Raw genomic sequence first — 14,360 nt, forward strand, 5'->3', positions numbered from 1 at the left:
CTGCACTGTGCGACTACAGCGAACTCACCAAGGTGCAAAAACTCATAACTGAGGACCGAGGAAATGATGACATTTAGTAGAAAACGTCAGAACTACTTAACGTTATGCGTGGTTGTCATAGAAAGTCTTTTGCACAATATTAAAGCAGACAACAGAATAAAATAGGAACAATATGACGATGCGTAATATTGTCATTAGCACACTTTTATGCAATCGCTAAGAATATTATATTACATAAAAAACTATGAAGGGGTTAGGTAGAATGTACAAAACAGGAATATTTAAAATAAACAGAAATTTTCATGATGAGAATCCATGTGGCGTATTGTGCATTTTTACAGATGAACTATTGACAAAAGTGAATCAAATTTGTGATCCCACAACTTTCTCTTGCTTTACATAAACTTAAGAACTATTGCATGAGATTGTGACTAAAACTTGAGACAGAATTTAGTTGTGACAATACTCAGCACATGACAGCAGCTTTAATTTTTCTTGAGGCTTATGGCAAAAATGGTAATTTAATATTGATTGCACTGAGCTTCAAAAATAGGTAATGTACGTGAACTGTGAAAAAAAGACTGTCTATGGAGTAAGAGTGAACAGAACTAAGAAATGTCTGAAAGTTTTGTTTGCAATCATAGCCATAGTTTTCTGTTATTTCGGTGGTTATTACGGTGCCAGGTATAAAAATCTCGGAAAAATACTGTGTAAGTTATGACAAGCAATCTTAGCTAAGTAAGGGACAGAGTTCCGATGTTTTGGTCCTCCATGACAACATCCACCAATACATAATAAATCAGACACCGGAACTTTTGTACAGATTCAAGTGCTAAATATTTTATCATTTCTGATATAGCCTGAACCAGTACAACATCAAAGCTAGAAGAGAACAATCTATGATTTACTGGCTGAGCATTAGCGAAGTCTACCTCTTGAGGGGCTGGTAAAATTTTATATTTTGGTCTGTCTGTCCATAAGATATGAAAAAAATGAACTGACCTACAGATTTGAAATTTTGCAAGAAGCTTCATTTCTATAAAGGCAACACTGAGTTTGATGGTGGTGCATGTCACTCCATGGGATTTGGCTGACAATCAACTAAAGAAGCTGAGTACAATCCTATGAGATTTATAACACATATAGCTTATTCATCCCAATCCAAGTAATATAAATTTGATTGTGGCAACAAGGTAAACTCGACATAACGTTGGAAATATAATTCACTCTAACCAGGAGTTCTCATATACTTGCAAAGCCAACGAAATTGTGGGAGAAGCCGCGGGTAACAGTTAGTAATATTATAAATGCACAAGCGACTTTGTTTTGCTTTCACATGTAAACTATTGAACTGATTGTACTGAATTCCTGGGATGAATATAGGCCTATTCTTATTTTGAAAATCTCTCTGGGCTATGCCACACTGGTCTTTAAAGTAATGAAAGCTCTCATCTTGGTCACTAAAGTTGTAAAATATTAACTGAAAGAGCCTGTCAAATTTTGGTGCGGCTTCATAGCACCTAATCTTTTTAGCACCTAATCTCATACCACCTACAGAAAAAAAGTCGTCATTTAGGTGCTGTGATATTAGGCGCTATAAGATTAGGTACTGTGCAACGATCCGTGGTTCGTTTAGGTGCCGTGAGACTGTTTCAAGTTTCAGTGTCACAGCACCTCTCGCTTTGTTCCAAAGGGGTCTTGGTGGGGACAGAGCGGTTGGAGGAGAATCCAACCTTGCCCCTCAACCCCCGCTACCGACGATCCGCCATTACAGCAGGGGGCGAGCAGTCGACAGCACAAGGCGAGGCGACACGAGATAGACAGTCAGTCTACTCGCAGAAGGGAAGGGACCGTGCGTTATGGCGTGCGGCCGTTGTTGATTACAACTAATGATGGCCACCAAAATATTAAGTACCTTGAATTTGAATGAATGTTTAGGCCAAACCGCAAATCTCGCACATAATCCAATAATGTCTATGATTTGTTCATCTAATTTCATTGTGTTTCACATTTTTATATAAGTTTATAATAGTTTTTATCGTCATTGGAATTAAATGTGTTCAAATCGTATATACCGTGCACTGAAAACCTGGTAATAATTTGCATTCAAATCTCTATAAAAATAGGCAAAGCCTTCTCCAATTTCCCCCCTACATCACACAAAGTAAAAATGTAATACACGTAAGCACCATGAGTTAAATAAAAGCAAAAGTATTTGGATTAAAACATAACATCCATAGGGAATTGCAACCATTAGAACTATAGTTTAGCTTTTTAAGCTCCGATGTTCTATAACAGTGAAATTTGACTCACGAGTTTTATACTTTCAGCTGAAAAAGCTAGCTATTTCATGTCAAACAGTTAGATAAGTGTTATAATGAATACAAGTACTATACATATATGTTGTTTTTGTGAACTAAATACGAGATTACTTAAAATAACCCGAACGATGTTAGAGCAATTGAAACACTTGACAGAGTGTAACATAAGTGGTAGCGCACAGACGATTCTTCTTTATCTTAAAATCAATATAGTTCTTATTTAGACCAATAAGAGCATATGTACCAAGTTTGAAATCACTAGGACGTTTATAATAAGAGTTATCGCACAGACGGACGCACAATAAAGCCTTTCGATTCTTCATGAAGCGTTAATAAATTGGCGGCGGCTCATTACATTACATTAAAAAATATATTTATTTTATAATTACTACATAAACTTATAAGTCTAACTGCAATTTCTATAATTCATTCCATAAATTAACGAAACTAACCTGAGCTTTTTGTAGTAAAAAAATCCAATTGGAAAAAAATAGATTATATTAGTTTTAATATTTAACACAATGCTGTTCTCCGTGTTATCAAGATGAGTGATGATTGTGCCGATTGCGACGATCCTCTACCTCATGTGAGTGACATGCTGTTTGTTCTCAATGTAAAAACAAATCTACACTTTGCTGATATTTTAGAAAGCACATGGAATCGCATGGGACAAGCACGTCGTGAATCATGGAAGTGTAAGAACTGCTGCACAGGTAAGAGTAAACAGCAAAAAAGAAACAATTATACTAAGGACATTTTGGCCAGATTGCACGAAGAATTTTTTTCAAAATGGAGGATACCGTTAAGGCTCAATTTGAAAAATATGTTATTATTTTTTAAGAAACAAATGGGTGAATTTAAGTAGTTACATACAATTTTTTTCTAACAAGATTGATGAGTACGAGGGGAAGATTGAAACGTACTTGACTGAAGTTAAAAACCTTCAGTCCGCACAATCCGCCCTTGAACAACAAAAATAGTGATTTAAGAAAATGTGTTGCTGAGTATAAGACCAAACTTGAAAATATGGAGCAATATAATAGAAATAAAAATATTCAGATTGATGGAGTTCCGGAGTCAGGTAATGAAAGCTGTCAGAGTTGTCCAGTTATACCGTTGAATTTTGCCACTGATGTGCAAGCAGCCAAGCAATGCGTAGGATTCCACCAAAGCGGGAAAAGGGACCAAAGCCCATTGTTGTTCAATTTTAGAGCAGACAGACTAGAGATGCTATGCTACATAAGTGTAAAAAATTGAAAATAAAATCCACGGACTATGTTCAAGGTGTTCCAGAAACAAATGTTTATGTTAACTCACACTTAAAACCAATAACAAAGAGTTGTTATTTCGTGCAAAAGAAACTCAAGAAACATAATTGACGTTTTGTCTGGAATGTGGGAAGGTAAAGTTTTTGTGAAAAAGTTGAAGAATTGATATAAATTCTAAGTCTTTCTGCAAAGGAAGAAAGCAAGCTGTAAAATTTAACAACCAGTATAGTGAAACATTAGATTTGATTTTATAAATGATACGTTGAACATGGTTCTTAATTCTTCTGTTTTAGCATACGCAGACGACACTGCTCTTGCATGTGGGCCTACAATAGACGTTCATTATTTCAAAGAATCAATGATCACTTGCAGAAGATTTATAATTGGTTAATCAGTAATAGATTTGCTTGTAAATGTATATAAGTCTAAGTGTATTAAATTTTTTATTAATAAAAAAAACAAAAGAATATTTGCACGACATGTTGAATTGCGTTTTCACTCCCAACAATGTATAATATAGCTGTGAATTTTCTAGTATAGAAATGGTTGAAAGTGTTAAATATATAGGTTTTATATATTGTGTGAGTATTTTAAAGTAAAGATATACATGTAAACTATGTAACAAAAAGGTTAAGGAAAATAAAACTATGCAATTTACTATTTGAAAAATTTTCTTAGGAGTGACCAGTTGAAGCAGGTGTATGTGTCATGGTTTGAGAATACCATGAGGTATGGGATATTGCATTTTTGGAGGTGCATATGCCACTGTTCTAAAACCTATTGTAATGAGCCAAAGACATGCATTGCGAAATATATACAATGTAAAATATAATGAAAGCATGAGCTACCTTTTTACAGAACACAATATTTTAACTTTCTCACAGATTTATAACACACATTTTTTACCAAGGAATCGAGTAGACATCCGTTTTTTTATCTTGGCCCAAATCGTTTAATGACTTTGTGAGATTCTTTGGAAATAAGGTTATATTTGATCAAAATCAAAATGTTAAAATCAAAGCTATAACTTGTTAAAAGAATTAGTTTAAATATGTGTTGAAGTTTTAATATATAAACAGCCATATATATTTATTTACATTGCTTGTTATAACTTAGACTATTTATTTATTTGGTTTGTAAATGTTAAAACTGTATTGTTTACCAATGCAATATTTATTACGTACTATTGCTATTACTGAATTATTTATTAAATACTTATTTAATGTTTGTAGCCACTTGGAATGTTTATTTATTTGTTATTAGATTTCATATATTATAGTTTATTTAAATTATTTGTTATTATAGTTTATAAATTATAATTTACTGAACGTTATTAAATTTCAAACCACCTACAATATTATATAATATATATATATATATATTTATTTATTTATTTGTTATATCTACAATATATATCTTATATTTTATGTCAATTTGCATTGCTTGTTATTTCATTATTTTTGTGCATTGCAAGCAATAACTTTGCAAAGGAATTTGCTTGAAAATGTATTAAAATTGTACTGTTAGAAAGTTAAACATTATTATTTAGACTACTTGTTGCACACTTGGATTATTTATACATAGACTATTTTTTTATTTGGTTTGGGAATGTCAGATTCTATTGTTTACCATTGCAATATTTATTACTTATTATCGTTATCACTGCATTACTTATTTTTTATCTATTTATTATTCCTTGTAAATTTGTAATGCTTATAATTACATTGTTTTTGCACATATACCTGTTAATGCTGCTTTATTCTAAGTAATATTATAATAATCTCGTGGTATACCATTTATTATATTTACACTGCTTTTGAGTAGTTTATGAATTTAGTTTAAGTCAAGACAATGTTATCGAAATATGAATGGGACAATGAACACTAAGATAGTTGTAATTATGATTCAACTGAACTCCCGCTCGCGCCGCTTGAGGTGCACTAGGAGGTAAATTGTATTTTTATGTATTTTGAGATAATAAAGAAGATTGAACTTGATCTTGAACTTGAAAAATTTGATTTATGAATATTATTTTAATATTCTATTAAAAAGTGTTTATTGTTGTCTATCAATGGCATGAGTATATATTTTAAAAAGGTGAAGATGTCTAAATTCTTTCAAATGGCTTATGGGCTTATATGAAATAATATCCATATTACGATTACAAATAAGGCCTACATATTATACATAAAAATGAATCACAACATATTCTTATTTCGACAAATCTTTGGTAAACCGTTGAAATGTGAAGAAATTTTCTAAGAAGAGGTGGATCAAATAGTTGCCTGGAATATTTTACAATTTGAAAACTATTCTAATATTATTGTTAACTAATATTAACTAATCTAAAATTAACTAATATAATTTTAACTGAGTATTTAACAGTTGTTGACACTTTCAGTTCATGTTCGTAAAACAGGCAGAAACATTTTAATACAAATTAAATTTCAGAACAGTGCGTTATCAGTAGATATTTAGACAGCAAAAAATGTATATATATATTATATATTATATATTATATATATATATATATATTTATAAATATATATTATATATATATATATATATATATATATACTAGCAGTTACCCGCGGCTTCGCATGCAATGTTCTGTTAAAAAACTGGAGAATATATCTATGTATTCTTTTTCTATGACATAATAATAACACAGTCTAGACATAATCGATAGTCACTCAAACCTATTCCAAATCTCCTGATCCAATTTAGATTTAAGTTTAAAGAACAGAGGTTTGGGATCCTGAAGTGGTAAAGTGAAACACTTTTTATAAGATTAGTATTTCCCTCCCACATTCCATGATAATTTTATTGAAGTTCTTCGATGGCTTCAGTAACAATAAGAGTTAGCCTTTTTATCCAATGACGAAAGTGTATAGTACAACAAAAAGGTTGCTGCGGTCAATATGGGTCTGTTCTGGTTGTTTAAATTCACCCCCGGTCTAATCTATTTACAGTTCCACTATTGATTTATGCTGTTGCAATAACCAAAAAACAATGGTCTCATATATTGGTTTCGGAATCTAACTTAGGTTAAATTTTTATGATTAGGTGATTTTGATATTTTTACCGATCACTAAATATGTATTAGGGGTAAATGCTTCAAGTATTAAGGCAATATTATCTCCATTTGCTTTTCAATAACTACAGTAAAAAGGCCATACACAATGTTAAAGGAACTAACCAGATTAGATTACGTTATATGCAAACATTCACAGCTTTATACCAATAAGGTAGTTGTTATAACAGCGTATATAAATAGCATTTCTATTGTATTAGATGGATTATTGATCATTGGCGCAATCTAAATTTAAAATTAAATAACTTCGTATTTGCAATCTGCATTTACACTACTGATTAAGTACTCTAAAATTATTCAATATTTACTAAAATTTAAATGTAAACACTTGTTTCTGCCTCTTGGATGAACTTTAGCTGAAAGTGTTAACAGCTACTCTAAGTGTTAATTCAGACTAAAAAGCTATACCGGTTCCAAATTTCAGCACAATCCGTATAGCAGTTTCGGCGTGATTCGAGAACAAACTTCCAAAACATCTTAGCATCTAAAAATACAAACATCCAAATATTCAAACATGCAATAATATTAGTGGGATATATATCTTATTACAGATTGCTCCAGTAACGCACTTATAAGAGCGCGTCTTGTTTTGGCTGTTCTAAGTAAATAAAAACTTGTTATGAGTCTTTACAAGAATTATTTATCAGCCTGCTACCTCTGAATTTTGGTGTATTGGCCCAAATCTCTCTCTTAGTAATGATTGCATAACAAATTTAAATTAATGTTTAAATCACATTGTCATAGCTAAACATTCATAGATTAAAAAGAATGTATGAGACCATGTTTAAAAAAGACGTCAATCTTAAAAAGAGGATGAGGGCTATTAGAAAATTACTTGAAAAAACTGAGAACAAGTATAAGGCTTCAGAAGACCAATATAACATGACATACAGTGCAAGACGACAACATCGAAAAAGTATCTTAACACCTTTGTTGCTGGGTTTATACTGAGTGAGATCGACTACTTTTAGTCCTCCCACTGCGCCGTAAGAAGTTTGCCGCAGTCTAACTTGTAGACTGATTGTTGTTTAAAATTAATCTTCCTGATTTTTGAGGATCAAAGTTATTCATTGTTTAGGACGAAATCTCAATACCTCTCAAAATATTCCATATGATACTATTAATAACATATCCAATTCATTGTAATATATTTATACAGGATGTACTACATAGGAAGAAATAAAATTTTATAATATAGAACCAAAATAGGCTTTCAATCTCAGTTTTTTTATAGTTTTTTTTTTTTTTTTTTTTAATTATAATTATCAGAAATAAACTCTGGTTATTGTCTGCTCACTTGCCTACACAACAGGCATTGAAGATTCACCTGGTAACCAGGCAGTGTGTCTCAGCACTCAGTGCACATACACAAGTGGCCACAAGGAAAGACCACTTGTGTAGACCTTTGAGTCAGGCACACTGCACACAATTACGAGACACTCCCGCTGCTGTGCCTCGTGCAATACATCAAATATTGCAATTTGCTGTGTCTTCTGAGTAATTATAACATGCCTATTTTTTTTTTTGTTTAATCTGAAATGCTCAATAACAATATTGTAGCTTTCTTACAGCTACATTGGTTTATATTTTTATTAAAACTTAAATTAAATGAAAATTTTGGGAACGAAATATTGGGATTTGATTTAAAATTAGATTGTGAAACGTCAGGGTAAAAACGAACATGTAATCCTTTGTCAAGTTAGTACTGGTAGTTTTAAATTGTTAGGAAGGCAGGTTGACTGCCTTGAATTAATTAGAACTTGTCTTGTTTACGAATATTGTTCTCCTTGTTTGATACAGCTGGACCAATGAGAGAACACCGCGGATGTCCTGCAAAGTTCCTTGGAGGGAGGGAGTATAAAAGCGCCAACACATAATTTTCGACCTTCTTTTGGTTATTTTTCGTGAGTTAAGTTGATTACAGTGCGCCGTGTTTCTTAAATTTTTTCCGCGAGGGATTTTGAGGTAAGCACCAAATTTATTGTAAGTTTTATTGAAATAGTCTTCCTGATCTGATATTAAACTAATTTTGTTGTCTTTTTTATAGGAAAAAATTAAATTCATAGAAACTACAGAGCAATCTGCATAATTAATTCTCGATGAAACAATTAGAGCATAACGGAAATCATACAAGTTACATTTGGTTCATACTTGCAAGAAAGTTGAATTAAAATTGCACTTTGTTAATAACTTTAATTGAGATTCGGTACTTTATTAATATTTAATTGGATCTGTTTTATTATCAATTTGTTAATTGGTAATTAATTGAACTTTAATAATTGTTTGAGAGAGTTGTAATCTGAACTGCAGAGACTTGAAAGTTAAGGTTCAACTAGTAGAAAGAGAAGTTTAAATTTTTATTTTTAATTTTCAGTGAAACTTAGAAGTGAACATTTTTATTTTAGTTATTTCCAAAGTGGTATTTGATTTTTATTTTAAAACTTCATTATTTCATTTTAGAAGAGAGCTCTGATTTTAGTTTGAGGTATTTGATTAATATTTTTTTATTTCTTGCCAAAGGAACTTTTAAATTTACTAAAAGGTTTGTCAATTCTTTGTGGAAAATAGAGTGATGAAAATTGTGAAACGTTGAACTTATTGATTTGCCAGTTTAAAATAAATCCATTATTTTTATTTAGAACTGTGATTTTTATTTTAGACAAATCAGATAAGTTTTAAGGTCCTGCTCAAGTCAAAATATGTTGCCTGAGCAAAGGCTTTAATCTCAAAAGTGTTTAGGACCTCCTTAATTAGTGAATAAACTGCATCAATGGTGTATACAGGGTGAGTCAGAAATATGGTAAAATATTTTAAGACGTGACTGTAGAGCTAAAAATAAGAAAAAAAATGTTATATAAAGATAGGTCCGGAAACGCTCCCATTACTGAGTAATGGCTGGCGAAAGATTTTGTTTTGTTTTCAGTTCACCTGGTAAAATTAAGTGATTCTGAAAGGGTTCGTTCTTACTTTTTAAATCAAATAAGATGGATGTATAAAGAAAATCACCTGAAAAATAAAATAAAACCACTCTAGAGGTTGTAGTGTGAACAGTTTTTGAGATAAAGTATGAAATTTGCAAACAATCTAATAACAAAAATACCGTCTTAAATGTTTGATGTCGAATAACATTGTTAAATGACCAATAAACAAATTGTTTTTCTAATACAGATTGTAGAGAAATTAATTTCTGAAAACAACCATAATAAACAAAGTTAACTAAATGTGTAAACAGTTATGAAATTGACTCCTCACGTATCACACTACACAGAAATGTTTTGCTGTTTTATAATAAGGAATGAATAAAGAGTATACCTCTTCTATTGTAATAAATTTAGATTGTTGTTATTTTCCGGATACGCAAAAAGTTCATTATGTAAAACAGTTTCTATTATTACAGGATAGATATAATATATACTGGGCAATAGCTCTCAGGGAGACTCCTAGACCCTTTCTTAAGAATCGGGCAGATATACATATAGTTAATGGGTTCAAAACGTATGGTAAATTCGTTAAAATATTATAATTTTAGATGAGTTATAAATGTCTTTTGCTTTCTGAGTTTTTAACTCTTTTGACAGCTTTAATGACCTCATCAATCGAGATTCTACAAAGATAAATGTGTTTCTTTCAATATGGTAATTTCTTATTAAGCTCAATCTATTAACATGAGGCTTTTTTATACTACCCTTTATTTGGTGTTAACCGAATTGATAAAACAAATGGTTATCTGGAGTAATATTTATTGATAATGCTGATTAAAATACTAAATTTTTGTATTTTCGTTTATCAAATCCCCAGGCCTTATATTGGTTACTGCTATTTTTCTATTTTTGCGACATTATGAGTAAGCTTTGCCTCTTCTACGGACTTTTTATCACATTTCTCGAGATTTACATAGTTAACATGAAGCCTATCACTAGTAGAAAGTTTTGTCGATTTCTCCAAAAACAAAAGTTTCTTTATTTGGTCTAGTTCCCCTTTGATTTCGACCTTTAATCTCACTAACCGTGGAACGTTGTTTTTTCACTGTCGTGTAAAATGTTTGTTTATTAACTAAAATGGAGAAATATGCATGAACGAATTTTTGGGTAGATTAAACTCTTCCATTACTAAGCAAGACATTCCAATCCATGTGAAAACAAATGGTTTGTCAGACCAACAATAGAGGATTCTGGAAGAATTAAAATAAAATGTGTCACTTTTACTTTTGGATTTAGCAAGGTTTTAGATGTTTCAGACAAAGTATTCTTTTGAATATTTAAAATAAGCCCATTACGATCCGAGAAAGAAATAACATTATCAAGACAATTGGGCTCCCCGAGTTGGTTTGCCATGCATAACACACATGTATGTCAAACTTTACATTCATAGGATACCGGGAAGTTTACAAAGCAAAACGTAGTTTTTATAGCGGGTACAACTTTCCATGTAAACCAGTAATCTGGGTTTATCTTCTTTAATATACGTTTTGTAATCAATTTATATGACGGGAACTGTGTGTGTGTGTGTGTGTGTGTGTGTGTGTGTGTGTGTGTGTGTGTGTGTGTGGGTGTGTGTGTGTGTGTGAAATTTTAACTTTTTTCGGATTAGCGGGGAAGATGAAAAATAATAATATTACTTTTTCTAGGGTTTGCAATTATATTTCAGTCGCTATGTTAGTTAATCTTCATAAAGACGCTATCGTTTTTCTGTGCAAGTCATGAGGCATGTGTGTGCCACATTTTATGTACATAGGACATAGGAAAGTTCTTCTAAGAATTCCAAGTCCATTTCTACCCCTATGGGTGGATTATATTAATGAAAGATGTAGTTATTGCTATGTATAATACACTGTATAATTTAAAACAAATAAGTAAAGCACCTAGGAGCAAAAGATATAAGGCAGAAATTACAGGATGGTTTACTAGAAAGGAGACACTTTAGTTCAGATATGATAAAGCCGAACTTCTATTGACAGTCAAGCTCCACGCGACAGAACTAATATGGGCTCAAATTAATTTACATAAAAGCAAAAATAATAAGTCGTTCACTATTACTTCTATCACATAATTTGTAAAGAAGCTTTGGAAAAGACTACACCTGATTGTTGGATGAAAGTTGTAGAAAATACAAAAAATAGTTATTGAACGCTTGGACCAATGAATGATTGCTGGAGGAGGCTGTAGAGAGACTCCTTATATTTTGATTGGAGGACAGAAATTCGTCGGAAGGCTGTGTTAGTGAACATGAGGTAGACAGTGTGAAAATATAAACACCGATAACAAAGACGATGATGATAAGATTATGGAAGGTATTCGGGCCGCTTCGCTTTGAGGAATATTAACTTCCCTCAAGTTAATCTGTTAGTGAAACTTACAAATATAAGTTTAATTAAATGTTTGTTTTTGGGTAAATGAATAATTTAATTACCTTTCCTTGAATTAATTATATTTACCAGAATCATACAAGCCTAATTTAAACATTTTTCCTGTTGTGGTTTGTGTGAAAATAAAACTGTCGATATTTTTATTTTGTGTTTTTGGCACACGGGGGCAAGTTGGTATGCATCATTAAGCCATAATGTAGTAAGGTTCCGGCACAGTTACTGTGTACCTTCGCTTGTTCTGCACCCTCACTCAAAAGTAAAGACAATTAGTAATAAGAATTTCGTGATTTACAAATAAATACAAGTCTAATGAGTTTCCCAAAAAAAACTTGTTACTCCTTTAATTATTAACTTAGAACTCTGAATTATCATTATGTTGTTCTTTAAGAGACATACAACAAATAATATATTATATTTTTAACTGTAATTATTTTTGAATTATGAGGAGTTAAATTTGAGAAAGCTTAAATTTAAAACAAAAAACTGTGTTTTTCTTTATATTTTTGATTATCACAATCAATAAAAATATCTCACTTTCGCTATAGTATATGGATTAATACTACCTAAACCGTCAAACTTTTTCAGATGTAATAAAGGGGTAAATGTTAATGTGGTAGACGTTTTAAGTGAGATGTTTTAGTATGTGTTCTTCCAGCGAGCGCGTTAATGCAACCCGCACAGCACGTGTCAATAACCAACTCAAAAAGCTCCCCCCTAACCACGCGACTCTAACGGACGGTCGCCCACTGGCCACGGACAGTGGTAGCGGCCTACCCCTCCGGCGATCCCCACCACTCCCTTTTAGGTGGTGTGATATTAGGGTGCTATAAAACTCCAGCACGATCTTTAGGTGCCGTGCGACTTTCGGGCATTTCCTTAGGTGCTGTGAGATTAGGTACTATGATATTAGGTGCTATGAGAATCGGTGCTATTAGACGGTTTAAATTTTAGGTGCTGTGAGATTAGGTGCTATTAGATTAGGTGCTGTGAACCCCCATCAACTATTCTGTGTAAACATTGCTTCATGACAGCAAAAACCATATGTTTAATTAATTTAACCGCTATTCTAAATTTGTTTTCATTTATAGTGTGTAAATTCTGTAAGGAGTAACTATTAGTTATAACTTCGTTTTTAGATTTCAGCGATCAGGTAAGTACTCTCCATTAGAAATGTACCTTAGAATATGTTCTAAAATATAAGATTTTACATATTTTCTTGATCGTGGCAAGAAGGAAAATTTAAAATTTGCACAGAAAATATAACTCTTTCAAACCAGAAGTGCTCATACATGTGCCAAATCAATGAAAATGCGTGTGAAGCCACGGTTAACTCCTAATATCATATAAAGTAAAAATAAAAGAATGGAAATTTAATGTTAAATACAAATTTCAATCAATGTTTCAATTAAATGTCAAAAGTCAATGTTGATTTCAGTGCACTTTTTGCATTGTAGTATCCTCCGCACATCTCCGGAACTTTTATTATTTCAAATCAAATCAAAACAATCTTTTTTCATTCATTTGCACATTTTAACATCAAATAGCGTCAATTTAATGAAAAAAGTAGTCAAATTACAATATATAATTATAACGTAAAGTTTATAGTTTAATTATTAACAGATAACTAACAAGTATTAAACAGTATGCACTTACTATTACAAAATTTAATATTACAGTCTTAAGGAAAAGTGCTCAAATTCTTCTAAAGAATATAAAGTTAACCCTACCAAAAACTCTTAACTTTCTTTTAAGACAAGTAAATTTACCCTCACTTTTATATGATCGAGAATTTTTCTTAAACATTTATTTGCTACATAAAATGTATTTTTTTATATAATTCCTAACGATGACAAGAGATCACAAATTCATTTTTATATCTGGTGTCATGGTGATGCACCACATTACTGTTACTGATGGATGTTTGATGTTTAACATACATGATGGCTTCAAAAACATAAAGTCCATATATAGTTAATATATTTAATTCTTAAAAACGTTCTTTGACAGATTAAAAAAAAATGGTCCGGACAGCTTTTTTTGAACTTTTAGTATTGCACTGAGATTTTCGTTTTGGGAGACTAAATGTGAGAAAAATAGATAAGTTTTAAGGTGTCAGTACTGCATAAATCAGACATTCTTCTATTTTAAACACTGCTATGTGAATGTATCATGTGGAAAGACCTTACGTAAGATTTCATCTGTATTTTGTATTAATCTTTATTTTTCCATAGACAAGAATGAGTTCTATGATGGTTTAGCATCTTTGAAGTAATCACTCAGTAAACACACAACTTCTCTTTTGTCTGCCAGGG

The 14,360-nt window shown here is 31.6% G+C and overlaps 1 protein-coding gene across 2 annotated transcripts in view; it reads right to left on the reverse strand.

Annotated features, from left to right (window-relative positions):
* The window catches only part of LOC124359002 (cyclin-G-associated kinase), a 107,859-nt gene that overhangs the window by 20,319 nt on the left and 73,180 nt on the right, over positions 1 to 14,360 (reverse strand). The window lies entirely within an intron of this gene.

This window comes from Homalodisca vitripennis, chromosome 4, assembly GCF_021130785.1.
Source record: "Homalodisca vitripennis isolate AUS2020 chromosome 4, UT_GWSS_2.1, whole genome shotgun sequence".
Lineage (NCBI taxonomy): Eukaryota > Metazoa > Arthropoda > Insecta > Hemiptera > Cicadellidae > Homalodisca > Homalodisca vitripennis.